This window comes from Gallus gallus, chromosome 2 (assembly GCF_016699485.2).
Source record: "Gallus gallus isolate bGalGal1 chromosome 2, bGalGal1.mat.broiler.GRCg7b, whole genome shotgun sequence".
NCBI classification, from domain to species: domain Eukaryota; kingdom Metazoa; phylum Chordata; class Aves; order Galliformes; family Phasianidae; genus Gallus; species Gallus gallus.
This window is the reverse complement of record NC_052533.1, coordinates 43,302,973-43,308,972: the sequence shown is the minus strand read 5'-3', so window position 1 is coordinate 43,308,972 and position 6,000 is coordinate 43,302,973.

Sequence of the window (6,000 nt, the reverse complement as noted above, 5' to 3'; positions counted from 1 at the left end):
CTTGAATACAAAACTCATTGTTACGCTGTTTTGTTTCTCACAGATTTTGTCTTCTTGCTCCTTTCAGGGTATGAAGGCTCTGTTCTGAAAGCGAGTGAGACAGGGACACAACAAATGCAGGCATGCAGATCTGTTTTCCTACCTCCTCGCTTTCTGTGGCTCCGTGACTTGCCGTGCTCATGCAGCACGTCCTGGCTCCCTTGGTACACTGATGCATAGGAGACAAGATGCTGTGGTGTAAAGGGAGCAGCATGGAGCTTGTCTCCAGACTGAGTCAGGGGGTTTTTCCATGGTGGGACAATGGGATGGCCTTCGATGGAAGGATGATGGGCAGCCGTTCCCCTTGTTGCCTTCAGTGCTGGCAGGGTCCGAGGAGCTGGCCATGGGGATGAGTTCAGATCACTGAAAAACTGAGAACCTGTCTACATGGGGCACAGCTGTAAATAACTGGTGGTCGTTAACCCAGCAAGGGTTGGTGTGTCCATTAGCTCATGCTCTAAGTGCACAGATCCACCAGGAAAGGGTTGAATCACTCACATTCTTTTGAATTCACACACATTCTGAAAACATATCCTTTCTTTACTTCTTTTTTTTAACCCAACAACTGAGAGCACAGCCTCTGAAACATCAGTGCTGCACCTCTGAGACCATAGAGCCGCTTTGTGTTCCTCTCCAGAGCACCTCCACTGCTGCCCAGCCGTGTGCTGAGCTGTACGGAGGAATGGGCTTGGTTAAAAATTAATGCAGATAACCACGCAGACTGGTTTCCAGATGCATCAGTCCACTGTGTGGAGGCCCGGAGAGCACAGAACAGAGCTGTTCTGCCCGTCAGCCTGCTTGCTGCTCCCTCGGTGCAAAGGAAATGTCACCCCTTTGTAGGCAGTGGGCCCTCACGTGTTCCTTAGAGTGACTCCTGCGGAAAGCACAAGGTCAAATTCACATGCTTCTCCTGTCTCCCTGTCTCTTCATGGCATGTTTGTCCACGGAGGGGATCATTTGCAGGCTAGCAGCCCTGTGCCTGCTTTCTAAAGCAGGAGAGAAGGAGCGATGGCACAGGCCACCGTCTTGCCACTCATGCTCTGCCTCCTCAGACTCATTGTGCAAAGCTAACTGGGTCATTACTCTCGGTAGCAAGGTTGTTTTTCTTCCCCCTCAAGTAAAACTGGCTTTTATGTAAATAATTTTTGGACCAGCTGCACTGAACTAATTATCTGGGTCATTCAAATTTCTGCTTCTGGAAGTAATTATGGCCTTTGGGAGTATACTGTATAATACCGATTTATGATTGGAGACTGAGAGGCTTCCTTATCTGCATGAAGAGTATAAAGCAAAGTTAGCAAATCTTCCTTACATCCTCAGGGCCACAGAGCGCTCTTCTCCTGTGCACAGAGCTCCCATTCGGGCTAATAAGCATCTCCCTTCTCCCCTGCTTCCGCGTGCACATACCGAGGACTCTTATTCTGGATATACATCCTCAGGCTCTCATCTGTCATTTGGGATGGTGCTCCAGCATCCCTATCTTCTTTTTTTTTTCCTTTTTTTTCCTTTTTCTTTCTTTCTTTCTTTCTTTCTTTCTTTCTTTTTTTTTTTTTTTTTTTTTTTTTTTCTGTCTGAAGCTTTGTACCCAATTAGTGGAGCAAAATAAAGAGGAGACTTTATAGAGAGGAGCAGGTACGTGTGCGGAGATGAGCCATGCAGAAGACTGGGTCCATGGACATCAGCCAGCAATGGGACTGCTCTGGGCTTGGCAGGGCTGCACCACAAGGAGGGCAGAGCTGCCGTGCAGCCACCCCAAGCTCTCGATCCCACTACCTGCTCTCAGACTGAGGAAAGATCGTGTTGCTCTGAGCATTGGGCTTCTGCTGAGATCAAGGACCAAAAGCTCCGAGCTAAAGCAAAGCTGCACAAAAACAGGGCAGGAGAGGACAGGAGCCTAGAGATGAGACTGCATCAATTCAATGACCAAGCAGAAAGGGAATAAATTTTATATGTCCATTTTATTCCAAAATTGAAATTACAAGGTTCACATTGAATATCAATAATAACAAGTTTGTGTATCACTTGTCATAAAGATAAAGATGAATTCACAGATTCCTATGACTTCAAGTTTCTGGAGCTCATCCTCAGTCCATACCTTGTTTTTCATCTCAATGAGTTTATCCCTTTCTATCTATGCCTAACAGAAATAAACCCCAAGGCAGTAAAATGGGCATCACAGTGCTCAGCTTCTTATGTGTCACAGCCTGCTGTGGTTGGGGTCCAATTTGGTTGGGGTCCAATCCTTCTACTGCGTAGAAGGATCTGCCTGCTATTCTGTGCTCCCCCTGGGCCCAGAGCTACGGGCTCCTGGATGCAGTTAAGCACTCTCAGGTGTTGCTACAGTAAACATGATTGATGATAACAGCAGGCAATAATGCTTCCTAACTCAGAAAACAAGCTGTCCCATTAACATGTCAAAATATTAAAAATGGGATTAAGTGAGAAAGAAACAAGAACTTGGGGTAGGATTATCAGAAATAGATCACATTTTGAACTGAAGTTTTCATTTTCTACTTTCCATGGTTAAAGACGGGGATGGAAAACGTAGATCTGCCACTAAGCACGTGCTCTCCCTGAGTTTTCCTAAATCGTTTTGTCTTGAAAAAGTAAGCACCCTAAAAAATCCAGCATCTGAATCATTTGAGAAGAACAGCTGTATTTTCTGATTCCAAACTATTTTTCTTTCAGAATATATTCCCTCTAAATTACAGCTCAAGCGAGTTTAAAAGCATTTGGTATTTAAAAGAACAACAACAGCAACAACAACAAAACTTCCATTTCAAGAAAAGAAAAACCCCATCTGATCTGAACCGAGGATATGTGATTTTTATGATTCACCAGAAATGATGGAAAACAGCCCCTCTCTTGCTTTGTCTTCATTTTTGGGACTGGCAGCGTGCCAAGGCCTCATTTGCCTAAACGTAGAAAGCATCATTAGTCATGAACATGGCTAGATGGGGAAAAGCTCGAAAGTTAGGTGCTCCAGAGATCAATACTGGACCAGATCTTATTTAACATGCTCACTAATGATCAGAGAGTCTATGTGCGCTCTATATTAATTGTATTCATTGATGCCACTCAGATTCAGAGGGGTTGTGAACCCCAGTGGGGAGAATGGGAGATTGGATAAATGGACAGAAAATTAATATCCTTTCAAATCGATCCAATTAAGGGTGTTCATTTCAAAAAAAAATGCTAGCTAATAGAACTGAGGAAAATAGCCCAAAATGTGATGCTAGCTAAAGGGAAATATTCAGCAGTTGTGTTCAGGGAAACACTGGATTGTGGGTGGCAGAAAACCAGAAAGGAGCCTGGAGGGCGAAGTAAAGGCAAAATATGTCTTGCGTTTGGGCTGAAAAGGTCCTTCAAACCACTTCAAAAAGGAGTAGGACAATCTCATGGGGAAAAGGCCACTCAAAATTCGATACAGGAGCGCCAGCTCCGGAGTAACTAATGACTGATAGACGTCACCAAAGAGGACTCTTATTTCCCTTTTTACACTTTCTATGTGCTTCTTTAATTTGTCTGCTGCTGGTCACAGTTAGGGACACCCAGCAAAAGAGAGGAGCAGCGCCGGAGATGAGTGGAAACATATGGACGAGATCAGCTGTGGCTAACAGCAGGGCAAATTACAAGAGAAAACTCCCAATTCTGGGAGCTGACAGGGCTGCAAGAAGAAACCTTCCTCCTATGTGTCCAGGCCATTGCTGGAATCTTATAAAAGTAGAAATGATATTTCATTGGCTGTGGCATGGGAAAAACACCTACTCTTGCAGGTAACTGGCAAATGGGCCTAGTAGGTCTTCTCCATGTCTAACCACTCTACCAGTTCCCTTCTGTCTTTGGTCTTGTTAGAAATCAATGAGCTCATCTAATCAGTGAAGAACAGCGCATGCAGATTGAAGGGAGCTCTATGCAATTCTTTGAAGTTCCCAAATGTCAACTAAGGCATCATAAAAACTTTTTCAAGAGAATTTATTGGCTCATCATTTATAATGGGACCACTACATAGTGTAAAAGACGCAGATCGTAATGGCTGTAACAGATGTGCCTGGAGCATTTATGTGAGTCCTGCGGTAGGGCAATAGTCAGTATATATTAAGGATACATAAATGATAGCCAAGGACAAGGATCTGTTATTCAGTGAGCCCAGAATGACTGCTCACTCAACTTTTCTTAGTTTTCATGCCTCCAGGACTGCTTGAACAGCTTTAAACAATCATAAAATGAGGCTTTTTCCCCTCATTTATTATTTCTAAAATCTCAGTTCCATCAAAATGCCCTCCTCTTTCTTCTCTGGCATTTAAATCAAACCAAAACCTTCCCATGTCAAATGAATTTCTGTAATTTCCCCCCCCCCAAGCCCTGACTTGATGAATAACCATCAGAGGTGCCTCTGACGGTCACCTCCCCATCTTCTTCCCAGGAGCTGGCCGCACAGACATCATTAGTACTGCTTGCCAGGAACCTCAGTTAAAACCTCCACAAAACAGTGCCAACATTCTTGCTCAGCAGCAGGACAGATGTGGGATAGGCGCCCACTCACACAGAAAGCAGAAAAGGGGCAGAAGTTGGGTGTGACAAGCTCCCAGTCACACTGAAAACCCTCCGACCTCCAGTGCAGGCTCTTCCTGCATCTGACCTGGTGCGTAGATCTTCTTAGTTAACCACTTCCGTGACTCTGGCAGTCTCCTCCTCATCTTCCCCAGAGGTGGGCTGCGTGCTGCCACCTTTGCCACAGCAAACATTGGGCTTGCACATCACAAGCTTTGCGTGCCAGCCTTCCCCCCTGAATTTTGTCCTTTCCCGAAAAGGTTAGCCATGCCCCAGAAAATGTAGGCAACCTGTCTGAATAGAAAACTCCTACTACAGCCAAATTCAGCAGAAGGAAGATGGCAACCTAGGTGATCTCCAGAGGTTCCTTCCAACCCCTACGATTCTGTGATTCTGTTTGGACTTGAATTCACCAACCGTATCACTGTCTGCCAACCTGCAGAATGTATCTGGAGCTGGTACATGAAGTCCCTCTGCCAGAGCCCTGCATTGCTGCTCTTTGGGCAAACCCTCTTGTCTTTTTCCACTGCAGGCACTGCACTGCATGAGCAAAACTTCCACTCCTGCAGAAGGAAGTGTGCCAGATATCTGCAAGGGCTGGGAGGAGGCCTGAAGAACTGCATTCTCCCCATGTCCTGCATCCACTGCTCTGCCTTCTTCTGTTCTTCTGCAGCAGTCACTGGGGACAGTTTTTAAATTGCAAGAGATCCTGAGATTGCTTAGAACTAGCAGTAGGCCTTTATCATCATTAATCTTTCATAAATCTTAAACCTAAAATAAATGGTGCGGCAGCTCTGAATGTCAGGAATCATGGGCTGTGGCAGTTCTGTTCACAGGCATTGTATATGTGCGTTTAGGAATGTGGTTGGCAAATCTCCTCTATTATTTGTTCTGGCTGCACATTGTTTATGCTTCTCTTCCTGTTTCTGGAAGCAGAAATTACTGTCTCAGTGGCGAGATAAAATATTTCTCTTACAAAAGAAGGCTCTGGTTGAAGAGAAGCACTTTCGTCATTTTCTTTTTTACAGCAAAGGAGAAGGGAGACTTCTGGGATTTCCCACATGAATATTTTATGAACTACCTGAGAAAGAGCTTAAGGGATGAATTGGCTGAAAATGGGAGACAGTGTGGTGCGGTGGACTAACTGCACCCCAGCTCTGGCCTAGCTGAGAGCTGCATCCCTCCGCCCACCCATGGCAGACCAGATAGGGCTGAAACATTCTGCTCACCTGCCACGTCCTTAGTTTATGCACCTAACTAATGACTCACCTAGGCCATATCCCTTAAATCCAAACTTCTCCTGAGGACACAGCTTACCGTGTCATTACTGACCATTGTGTTGGTACTGTTGATTGATTGTCTGTATGGTTGCTGTTTTCACCTATTGCGATATAGTGACCAAGGGAA